At 39.2% G+C, this 12,815-nt stretch overlaps 1 long non-coding RNA gene across 1 annotated transcript; it reads right to left on the bottom strand.

Moving 5' to 3' along the window:
• Positions 1–1,265: 1,265 nt before the first annotated feature.
• Positions 1,266–7,081, bottom strand: LOC140647003 (uncharacterized). Its single transcript, XR_012040631.1, has 3 exons — positions 6,997–7,081; positions 5,896–5,975; positions 1,266–1,562 (listed from the first exon to the last, which is right to left on the bottom strand). It is a non-coding gene; the product is annotated as an uncharacterized lncRNA (long non-coding RNA).
• Positions 7,082–12,815: the final 5,734 nt, after the last annotated feature.

Genomic DNA, 12,815 nt, shown 5'->3' with positions numbered 1-12,815 from the left:
AACAATCTGGTTTCGCTAAGGATTGCAATATACTTAGCAAAGGTGCTAATCACTTCCTACAGAGAAACAAGACTAATTTCTCTTTAGAAAATGAATATGCAGGTTGCTTCTGACTGGTGAACTGCTTCATAAGCAGTTGGGTAACAGTATAAATGCCCCTGAGAGTGATTATATTTAGATTAAGTAGCAGCAGGCATTTACTTTCACTAGAAGAAAACTTTTGAACTCAAAATCCAAATTGTCTGCGTTCTTGTGCAAATTCCTTCCCCCTTCCTGCACCCTGATTCATACTTCAGTTGCTGTGTCAGCTGTCATCCTCTCCTTCCTATTCACACCCTGAATACTACCACTGGTGTCAGCTGCTGCCTTCTCCAACCCTGGCCTCAACAACACTTGTCAACAACTACAGTACACGGTGCTGCTGTACAGGCTGCAGCTCATCAGCCAAGTGCTTTGGAGTGTGCTCTGTGATCCCCCGTGGGATTTTCAGTGCTGTCTATGCTCCCTCTGTTCCTACAAGACATACATGTGCATCCAGAAGAAGAGGTGGACTGTTTAGTTAGGCCAGCTGAAAAAGAGAGGATGCCAAGCCTCCAAGCAGCAGTGCAATAGGGCTGTCATAGGCCTGAAGCAAAACATAGCACCCTGTCCAGCTTTCCTGCCTTTGCTCACTCCTGATATCCCTCACCCCCAGGGGCTCAATCTAACCTTTATGTCATGCCTATGGCAGACAGAAATTCCCACGGTTTTACTGAAGCTAAATGGTATTTGAATTCTCAGTAATTCTGGTGTCCCTTAAAAGAAACTTTGCAAGGCAATTCAATGCGGTAGCTTTTGTCCCACCAATAAACTTCTTTTTATGTTAAAAAGGGCATTTCGATCTCAGTGACAGAGGCTGGGCCAGATCCTGGGTAGCTTTTAAGCCAACAAGGTGGTGGGGAGCCAGGGCACGCTTGAGCTTTCACTTTCTTTCACAGCCCAGGAATGGGCCAAACATAGCCTAGAAACTTCCAAAAAGGAGAGAGGAGAAACCAAAGTGACCGTTTTCAGTTTTTAAACCAATTCCAGTTGAAATCAACCCCATTGTGCCATGAAATTCACAGAGACCAGAATGTCTTTTCTTGGGTGCTATTCCTCTTGCCTAGTATTGTAAATGGCTATGATTGATGCAAAAAAGAAAAAAGTCACTGAATTATTGTTTCTCACTGATGTTAAGAAAACAACCTGGAGATTAGCCACTGATAAATGGTTTATATTTCCTCAAAGGTAAGTTTCCCGTTTTATGCTGCAATTCAGACAATCGAGCCTATGTCAGATTGTCAGTAACGCGTGACAATAGTTTCCTGTAACAAATAGGCCATGTTCCAGTACGCACATTCCACTTGCATTAATCCTTGTACTGCTTTGTGTTTAAAATATAAGAGGCAGACATGACTGGAAAAACAACAAAGATACCATCTGAGCAGTAAGTATATAAGTGTGCCGAATTCTTAGAAAACAGCATTGCTGACACGGCTGTCCCAGGGCTTCTCAGCATGTAGGGAAGATTGGATCTTGGCACCCTAAAAAAGAGGATAAAGTAACTCACATGTGCTGACAAAACTCAAGAGCTGAGGGTTTAACCCCTGCTGCTGCAGTGAAGAAACTGGAAGTAGTAGATTGCTCCTGCAAGGAGATATTACCCCTTCCTCCCCTCTGCTCTCACCCCAAAATAGCCACCACCCATCTATTTCCTTGACCTTTTACTGAGGAGCCACTAGGTATCTGCCTGCACAGGGGAAGCAGCAATCATCTGCGTGGGCAACAAGCACTCCCTGTCCCTTCCAGCACAGACATTTAGGCAGCAGGATCCTCGCCAGCCCAGCTTATAAAAGAGGGGAACCGATTTCATCCCTTGGTTCTGTGTGCCCCCACAGAATAAACAGAGACAATTCTTTGAAGAATCCTAAAACACAAAACCTAAACAGCAACAAATCAATGAATTGAGAAAGCACAACAGGACAAATTATTCCCTCACCTATGCTGAGATCATCCATTTCAGGCTGGAAAAGAATTTTATGCACCTCGTTATTCAACTATTTTGTACCTTCATATATAACGAGGAAGTCTGCTTAAATAATAGCAGAGCCTAGACCAATACCTCAGATGTGGTTTAACACCTTATACTTTTGTTTCGGTGCCTTTTAAAGCATAACTCAATTATGAGTCCCTGATATTTGTTCTTTGAACCAATCATAGTCCTGTATTTGCTTGAATATGAGCCAGGAGTGAACTATAGACATGAGTGTCAGAAAAAATATATGACCGGAGGTACATATACACTGGTTGTTCGCTATTCCATACATACTTTAAATTGCCTGAGGTGGGGGAAGGTGTTCTCTCAGATTTTCATCTAGCTCACAAATTTTCATTTACTAAATACTAAAGGGGTTTGTTAGACAGTATTCTTTGCTGTCTTTTAGGTTCCTATTTGCTTCAGTTTTACAGAGCATACTGTCTGGTCCTGACTGTGTATGAGTCAGCCCAGTTATAAGAAGGTAGGTGGAGAGTCTGTGTTTGGGCCAGCTAAGGAGAGTGATGGTTACCCAGTTAGTTTTGGCTAGAAATAGATTGTCAGGGGTTCTTTTCCTTATAAATGTGGTTTTGTTAATTCTAGAGGGTGCATCAGAGTTATTTTTCTCAGTGTTGGGCCAAACAAAGAATGGCTTCACCAGCGTGTTCTGATTTTGCATTTCTAGATGCTTACATAAGAAGAAAACCACATTGCTGATTTGCAAATAGAAACACTCAAGGCCTTCACACTGTACAAATAGAAGCATTTTTATTACTCTAGATGAAATTCCAATGATTTTACTTTCAAAAAAGCATCTGTTAAAATATGATTTATTTCCTAAAGAAGAAAATACTGGGAGAACTTGCACAAGGGATGGTAGGAAAGCCCCTTTTAGATACCTGAATCACATAGCACCCAATTCATTTACACACTTTATCTGCACAAGCACCAGTTTTAGAGGAGATGCTCCAGGTCAGGCTTGCTGACATTTCTGCCCACTTTCTGCTAACCGTGGAAGAATACAAATGAATCTCGCACATGGGATATGAGCAAGTTTCAGTAGATTAACTTAGGTCTCAGCTATACAAGGTAACCACTGCCAAGTGGACTAGGGAATGCCATCAGAGTTCCCTAGTTAGTCCACTTTGAAAGTAGGATACACTTACACTTACTACAAGTGTTCGTTCAGAAAGGACTAGGGCAAAGTAGCTAGTGCTGTAAATTCACGCCTTAGTTTACTTCTCCTTAATCTTCCTATGTCAGACACGCTGATTAAAGATGAGATTTTAAACTGATTGCACTGAGCAAATCCAAGAAGTTGTCTGATCACTGAAGTTCACATTCAAACTAGACTTCCTAGCTTAGCTTAGCCAAGTAGGAATGGAAATCAATATAAGTGGCTGCAGATGAATTTGATCTAGCTTAACTGAATCATTTAAAAAGCCCTTCTACACTGAAATCCTGTAGTATCTGTTTTCTCAGACACCATGACTCAGAATCCTGAGGAGCTATCAGCTGTGTTCTGGTCTTGCCTCAGGTGGAGGCTCAGGTAAAGGCTACTTGAACTGTCAGTCCTGACACAACTGCTTTCTTTAGGAGCTTATGGAAGTACCAGAAAAAATACACTTTCCTTAAGGCAAATTCCCACTTCCCTTGGAATTTTCAGAAGCTCGTAAGTACTTACAGAAACAACAATACTTACATTGTGTCTGTATTGTACTTCTTTTTTTGATCACTAGAGCATTGAAAATACTGTGGTGTTACGCACAGCACAGTAACCACAGTGCAAAAACCGGCATCATGTAACGAAGAATCACTTCAAAGTTTAAATCTTTCCTGTGCAGGTGAAGAGTTTATGTTTTAGCTATACAGCTTTCCTGAGGGAGGAAAATAAATCTAACACAAAAGACATTGTTAAATCACAATTACCTTTTCTGTGTTTGGTTTTTTTTTAGTTGATCCCATCTCTTCAGTGATAAACAAGTTGGGAATGAGGAAAATGTATTGTGTCCTTTCTATAATTAGTACAGCTACATTGTAGCTGTAAGTCCATTATACAGTTTCCTCATGAAATTAAGGCCTGAACAGCATTCATATCATATTAAATAAGGTTTTGCTTACTGTGCATGTGCTAGTTTCCCAAAAGTTTGATCCCTTTCATATATTGAAAAGGTCTAAGCATGTGCCCCCTCAGACATGCTACCACTGATGGCTTTGTTTTAAAATGAAACATAAGTTTTGCCAGTACTGCAGCTACCCTAATACAGGGTTTGTGGGGCTGTGCTATTATATTAAATTAATAATTTTTGTTTAAAAGTTCCTTTTGCTAAAGTATAGAATTTTTTAACCAGATTATTTCACTGATGCCCTCCACCAAGAAAACCCACAAACACTTTCATTGGCACAACTGGGAGACAATGTCAAACTTGGCTTCTGGGTAAATCAAGAAGGGGAGCGACAGCCTCTTTACCATCCGTGAGAGTCAGGGCTCCAGTTGCGTGTTTCAGAGGAAGGTGGACAGAAGCTCTGCAGAGAGCTGTGCTGGGGGAAGGCACTACCACACCATCTCCCACGTCCCACTGCTCTTCCCCTCCCTCTGCCAGGAGCTACCTCCTCCTGGGATTGCCCAGAAAGTAGCTAATCTATATTTTAAACAGGATAAAGAAGAAATACTGGATGAGGCATAAAAACAAGCCCCTCTGTTCATTCCATTTCAATAACACTGCCATACTGGTGTGAACTTTTTCCTTTTAAAGTTCTGAGAGAGCTGACAACAGGTTAAGTAATGAAGATATGACTCTATTGTAGTTGCTGAGTATAAACAACTGACCATAGATGACAGAAGTTGAAGAAATGAGAGAGGGAGAGGAGAAGATCAGATGATACAAGTAGGCCCAATTCATCTTCCTGTTAGTCACATTCATTTTAACAGAAATTAATTTAGTTCAGTGTGATTAAGCTAAGACATAAATAACTTCTCAGACACTTAAGTGGGGAAAGTGGATACCTGTTAGAGGTCACAAAATTAAATTTAATATAAGAAACAATGACAAATAAAACCAAAAAAAGGCTCTCAAGAGTCAGAGGTCCTTTTCTCTTCATACAAAAAGCAAATAAAAAGAATATGAGAAAATAACCAAATTCTTTTTAATTATAGATATCCATGAGAAACACAGAACGTTGTTAAGGAATCAGACATAAGAGCTATATTAACACCAGTTTCCCCAGGTTTTCCATAGGTTACTCGATTGTTCTGAGAGTGACTGCTTTTGAAACAACAGCAGTTAACTTCAGATTCAGCATCCCTTCTCATAGCACCTTGTAATTTCAATATGTCGTAGCTTGCAAAGTGGATTAAAAAATGGATTAGCTATTTTGGAGATGGACTGATGAAGCAAGACTGGTCTTATTCTATATATGCTAGATATACATTAGTAGCCTTTGACAAGTTACTGTCATTTAGCCTTAGAAGTGCTGTCACTAAGGAAGTGAAAGAACTAAATATGATGAAGCGCATTTCATTAAAAACATTCTTATGATTCCTCTTTTCTGACATGCAATACAGTACCTCAACATGTTTCAAGACAAAAGGACACATCTGACACATGGTGTTACTTGGCAGGCAAGAGGCATGATGGAAAAAACCCTACAATGCAGCTGGGGAGTCTGCCACTTAATGGGTTTATCTGAGCACAAGGCATTGCTAAACAGTATGGTTTCCTGCTTATTGCAACGGGATGCTGCTAGACCTCTCCCACAGAATCAAATTCACTAGAGGTAGATGGTCACTGGATTACAGCCGGCTGCTGGATGATGCACTGAACTGATACAAGCATACTTACGGTTCAAGTCACAGGCTGAAGGTCAAAGCTGGAGGCTTGATGGGGCTGTGTCTTGATTTGCTGCTTTTATCATGCAAGGCCTGGAAGGGATTCTCAGATTACAATAAAGCATGGTCCTGTATTCTGTGTACTGACCAGCACCACAGGGGAAATGGCTGCTCAAGTTTATCTTTCCCCCTTGCTTCAAAAAGCAAGTAGCTCCCGTAACAGCTCAAGCCAGAAACATATACTGGAACGGTAATTTTTTCAAAAGATTGTTTGATTATGTTCTCATACAAGAAAGGTAGCATAAGAGGATTAAAAACCTGGCTTCAGTAAAGCCATTAGCAAAGCTCCTTCTAACTTCAGAAGTTCAGAATTTTACTCGAAAGATATTCATTGCAAAAAGTCTGCTTTTCTTTTGAAAAGTTGGAACCTACATTTACTTCCATCTAGTATTTTCCCAATACTCTCCTGCTCTTGCTGTTTCTAAGTACAAGAAATATGAGAGACCAACAAAGCTTTAGGTATTGGAAGAGAAATTGCTGCAACAAAAAACTGCTGAATGAAGTAACAGAATGTAAGAGCGGTTGGGTTTCTCTTGATGTTCTGAATTCTGAAGATGCTTAATAACAAAGTGGCATTTTAAGTTTCTAACAAAAGATATTTTCTCACTAATATCAAGTTTCAAAACAAAAATATATTTTCTCACTAACACTCAAAGCACCGGAAAGCAACAAATATATATTCCTTTTTTAAAAATAGACCTAGTGAATAATCTTGGGAAATTCTAGTGAGTCTTCAGTAACAGCTTGATTTAAACTATTATTACATTTAGCAATATGAAACACAAAGAGAAACCTAATATGCTAAGGACATTTCAGCAAGCCTCCTGCAATAGAAAACTGTAGCATGTTATTAAAACTATCTGGTATATTAGTAAAACAGCAGATAAATGAGTAACAGATCATGTACTTGGATTTTCCAAGGTTTTTGACAAAGGACTGCAGAAGAGGTTGTAACTACAAGCTAAATCACCATGAGGAGGGAAAGTACTTCTCATGTTTAAAAAAATCTGAAGATGTAGAAGACAAAATGGAGAAATAAAATATCTAATTTCACCATGGGAAAAGATAACTGTGAGGTCCCGGATTTCCCATGCTTCCATGTCTCCACATAATATCATCAGATCTTTTTCAGTATCATCTGAAAAAGAAGACAAATAACAGAAAAATATTATTCAGACTCCCAAACAATTGCAGCAATGCCACTTCTGGTTCCTGCTTTATAACTCTCTTTATAGCAAATACTCTTCTGTAAAGATTAATCTCCACAAAAAAGGCAAAGTATTCCTAAATGTCTGAAGGAGGACAAGCTGCAATGCTTCATAATAATAATTCAAACCTGGTCAAACACAGACAATAGACAAGAAGAAAATCCAATGAAAAGGGATGTTGATACTTTAGTCTGTGGCAGTCTTTTCTGAAATAAGTAATAACCAATCACTCTCTATATAAGAGAGCACTGGAAAGGACTATTTGTAGGGAGGACTTCTTTGAATTAGACAAAAATGGAGGTTCCAGCCATTTGTGCAAGCTCGTTCCAGAGTAACTATTCCAGTGTAATGGCCTGAGGCCCTTCTGCTACTTCCTGTTTGTATTTCCTTTCTTTCCCTCCTCCTTTCCAAGAGCGTATGGGAATGTTGGAATTTCCTAGGATTTAATTCTTCTCTTACATTTCCTCACAACATTCCTGCAGCATTACAGCCCATAGGGAGACTTCTCTACACCCAAAAGTTCACAAAACTGATTTCCCTTCTTGAATTACTGAACTGGACCAACTGTTAAAGACAGTCTTGAGAATTGTGGAGAAAGAGGTAGACTGACACCAAGAAGAACAATATTTCAAGGCTTTTTCCTCTCAGAGAAAAATAGCCAAGCTTTTATATCAGGCTTACTCTTGTAGTGAGAATAGTGATAGTTCTCTCGTAATTTTTTTTGATATCTTGCCAGCGCCCAGCCCTGCTGTCTCAGCTGAGGTAAATGAGAAATTGTCATCATCAGCAAATTAGTTGCAACAAATTCTAAACCTGTTCTTGCTCAGAAAATCATCAAAAAATGCTTTAGGATGCATCCTTTGGCTCACTTGGAGGCATTTTTCTCTAGCTAGCCTCTAGGTCAGAAATAAACTGCTGCTACCTCTCCTCCCTATCCAAGGTGTGACTGGGCCTATTTTTCAATATGCCCTTTATGAACCAACAGTCTCCCTGTCCTTACACTGCTACACAACCAGTCAAGAGGAGAGAGATATTACCCAACTCTGATAGGGGTGTGGGGGCATGTGTGTTATCTGAATTTGTTTGTGAAAGTACTGAGCAGCTTTTGATAGCTACGGGGAGGTATGTTGTAAACTCTCTGTAATGAATACTTGTAGACATGAATGTTTGTGCATACCTTCACTATAAGAACAAGTTGAAGCCTGCACCATTTAGATTGTCTTACTTTTCAGAATTGCACCTCTCTTAGCCTCTTCTCCAGAAGATTTTATGTGATCATTGTAAAAATTGGAAGAGTTCACAGATAAGCATTATGTGACTCTTCTTGACTGAAGTTGGAGATGACAAACAACTTATAATTTATTCTCAATTGGAAAAGCATTTAATAATAGGTTTGATTTGAAAGCGCATTCATCTGTAAGATCCCTTTATTGCAAATTATATTTGAAATAAGAGAGGATTCACTACTGCAGATAATTATACTGCCTTCTTTAGAAGGAAAAGCAATCTCTCGCACAAAGAACTCAAGAAAGTCTGATACTACAATATTTATTTCTGTTATATGTATTTTTAGAACTGTCATGAGTTATAAGGCTGAGAACAACAGTCAAGTGATGTTTATCCAAGAATGCATTGATACATACAATGACTTCTTTGTCCTATACCTTTACTTTTTACTTATGAAAAATTAAATTTCTGTAACTTGTGGAAGTGAATATAAAAGCCTAATTTAAGGTCTCAACCCTGCCAGCAACCCTATATGAGAAGCCCCTGCCGATGAGAAGCCCCTACTGAATCTGTAAGGTGTGTACATGGTGGTTTTTGTTTGAGGGAGCAAGAGGCTGGAGAGGAGAAAAGGTATTCAAACTCTTCTTTAAGCTACCAAGTCAAAGGAAGAGATAGTAAAGATCTCTTTTATCCCTATACTCTTAAGTGTTTACTCCAGTAAACACTTAAATGTCAAGCCCAATATCTTTTAAAGGCCCACCATCAGATTCACTACAAGGCTCCAAGTTTAATGTGGAGAAAAGGTATCAAGAAAGCTGGCATTTATTCTATCTATTTAAAAATGGTCAAAAAGTTCTTTCCTCAGCCCTGGTGTTGCCATGATGACCTCAGGATGCCAGATGTAAAATTTCAGACAGTGACTTTTATGAGACCAGCTGACATAGCTGGAAGGAGTAGACCAGCTTTGAAGCGCACCAGCCCTCCTTAAGTCTATTATGCAAGCAGAACCTTTTCCACATTGTATAGTCTAACAGCTATTTTGGGTGGTAATTTACCTGTGTTAATCAGTTACGCAGTTTATCCAATTATGCGACACTCATAAAAACAAATTGTAGGCAGATATAGTACATTCACATTGGACAGGGATTTACAGTTCAAGAGGTAGTGCCTGTGGAAAGTGCTTTGGAGTCTTTAAAAACTTTAATTTTATATGGCACCAAGACTGTGGCATATCCAGGACCCAACGTCTCCATCACATTTGGCACTGATGCCCAATTATTCAGTATAGCCTACTGAATCACCAAAACCACTTCCTGCAGCAGGCTTTTTGTAAATCTCTTATACAAGTATTGACCAAGCCCCAGCCCTGCTTAGCTGTATGAAATCATAGCCTGAGGTGGTGTGACTGCAAGCACAAAGAGTATACATCTGTCATTTCAGCTCAGTTAGTAATCCAGTTGCCTTCTTCAGAATTAAGCCCTCCTTTCAAGGCTGTCGTAAGACGTAGTCTTTTAAGAATGGTTACTTTCCTGTAGTAAAATAATCTGAGTAGAGTATATTAAAATATCAGCATTTTTTCTTTTACATATTGTGGTCAATTATGAAAAAACTGCCCATGTTGCACAACACTGGTTGAATTGGATGGTAACTTCCTGTTCTGACCACTAGTTGTCTAGTAACTATTATTAAAATGGGTAAATAAGAAATGAAGATTTAAAAAGGATAAACGATACCACTCTGGGATCATTTTATGAACAAACACAGGTTTCTGCAGTTACTCAGAGCCTTTGACAACATTATTTAATGTTAATAAAATGTCTATTTAGAGCCATTTTTTTCAAGCCTGAGTGTTTAAATATAGATGCCTAAATAAAAAAATAAAGGAACCTGCCTAAGCATAGATTTAGCACACTGATTGTATGTATCCATGATCACATTTCCAGAAGTGTTAAACTTCTACAACTCCTACTGATTTTAGTCAACATCTCTGAGAACCACAGCAGGAGATCTGAAAATTATGGTCTAGATTTGTATTTGAAAAAAAAAAAGTAGTAAGTTTACACAGATGCAGGCTTCTGTTGGGGCATATCCTGATCTCTGCCTATAGCTTGAATAACTAAGCTATATGCAGGACTGATGTGCAAGTATTCTTGCCCCCCAGCCATGAACAAGAAGCAGTGCAGCTGCTGCTGCAGCCCATGTGCTATTGTAACAGGGCAGCTGCTGTATCTTTTGGAGAAGGGTGTTGCCTCACAAGTAGTTCCTCATGGTTATGGAAGCATGTCCCACATGCGCCACGTTCTCTGACCTGTTTCACCTTGAAATTTCCTGTGCAGTAATTCAGGGTGAGCTTGCACTGACCTAGGGCTCCACTGAAGTCATGAGGTGGATATTCCATGTGCAAGCTCCCAGTGACCCGTCTCCCACGTGTAACAAAGCTGTGCTGAATCCTATACTTAAACATTTGGAGCAGGACTGAAATAAATCTGAATTACAGCATAATTTGGGGGTTTTTTTAGCTGGTCACACTAAAGATTTGGTGTTATTTGATTATAATAAGTCTGTACGGTTAGTGTTATAAAAAAAAGGTATTTTCTTTCCTGTTTCTCTTTGTACTTACACTGGGCAAGACCTCTAGCCCAGTGCATCTGCATATAAAATGAAAGAAAATTTATAACAGTAAGATCTTGCTACACTTAACAAGGATGTATCACTCCCCCACCCCTCAGTAAATTATTTTGCTGGAGGCTACATCATTCTCTCTGAGTAGTATGTTGGGAGTTGACAGAGGCGTGAATAATTCACTGTGTATGAAGCCTCCCTGAGCCGAGCTGAGCTGCAGCATGTTGGGCCGGCCTTTGATGCAGACTGGTTGGGCAGGTTCCTGGGCGCCCCGGGAACTGGTCTGACAGGCCTGTTATGCCAACAAATTCTGGTATGATTCCATGCTCTCCAGAATGCAAAAACCTGCCCAGCCAGTTAAATGAAAGGCATATTAGGTTATCCATTGCACATTGTATATATCTTAGGTGGAGCAGATCTCCTCTCGGCATTCTCTAGTGTGGTCCACAGTGGCTTCCTCATCTTACTTACACTTGAGGTTTTATAGCTGGAGGGGAAGTCAATAGTAAATATTTATCACCCCGATCAAGAACAGAACTTTTCACAATTCAAACAGAAGGGTGAGTTTTGAAAGTCTTTCTTTAAAATTAATTTAAGATAACCTTAAGCAAAAATTTATCTTATGCTTGAAGTGATATAATGGCTATCTCCTTAATGTGTCTGAGTACTGACAGTCTCTATGGCGCTTGTTGACAGGATTTTTGTGAGTTGCAGCTTTTTGACCCTTCCGTGTGCAGCTCAACATCATCTGCTCTGTTTGCAAAAGTATTTACTGGAGAGACAGTTCAATGAACTAAGCACGGGAGTGAGAGATAGAAACTCCACTGCCAATGACTTAGTATTTTGAGCAGGTCACTTAAGTATTGCCTACTGGTCTTCTCTTTTATACAGTGTTTTTATAATCCATCTCATAACAGCACTGTCGTGACAAGGCATAGTGCAATTACAGTAAGATGTGTGGTTACTAATTCCTGCCAGACTAACTTTTTTAATTGTTCAATTTTATGGAGTGAGTTAATTAAATCTAGATTTACATATTCAGAATTGGCTTCATGGTAAAATAGGAAATGTACTTGTCATTCTTACTGCTTTCTTTCCATGTACTTATTAGAAATGTACCTGTTTAGAACGAGTAACGGTGGTGGCAACAGAAACAAAAAGCAGTTCTAATCATAAAGAGTAGGCAGACCTGAAAGTTGTACCTGTGTCTGCAACTGAATCCAATCACAGGTTCTGTGTCAAATAAGAAAAATTAAACAGTGTGAAAACTAAAGCTGTGGAATCTGGTAACTGATTAACTACTGGAGCACAGAAGTACTTGCTGAGCTGAACAGAAAGGAATGAAGACAGGTTTTGTCATGCCTGTTAGGACAAAATAACTCTTTAACTTAAGTAAATGTGAATCTTCTCGCTATCTGTGTAATTACATTTTTTAAAACCCTCACATAGCTACTTCCATCTCCCTGGAAATCTTAATTTTGTCTGTCTTTAAGTGAAACAATTACCGTTCTCTTTCATGATGTAAAATAAATAAATAGGAGTCCCCAGTGGACATAAACCACTTGATACAAAAATATCTATACAGGATTATGTAAGACTTTATGGTAGTCACACAACAGGAAGCTTCAATTATGGAGGTGTTTACTGCCAGCTATTTCCAGGTTGATGCAAAAATGAACATTATTATTCTTTTGTAGAGTGCCAATAAAAAGGCCTCCTGAGCAGCTCAAAAACTCAATGAATAGCAGATTGAAATGACTTTCTCATTAGCAGCATTGTATCTGTGTGTAAAAATTTTTCTTCAAAGTGTGGGAAA

This window comes from Ciconia boyciana, chromosome 2 (genome assembly GCF_034638445.1).
Source record: "Ciconia boyciana chromosome 2, ASM3463844v1, whole genome shotgun sequence".
Classification (NCBI taxonomy): Eukaryota; Metazoa; Chordata; class Aves; order Ciconiiformes; family Ciconiidae; genus Ciconia; species Ciconia boyciana.
The sequence above is the reverse complement of the archived record's forward strand: the minus strand, read 5'-3'. Positions and strand labels throughout refer to the sequence as shown.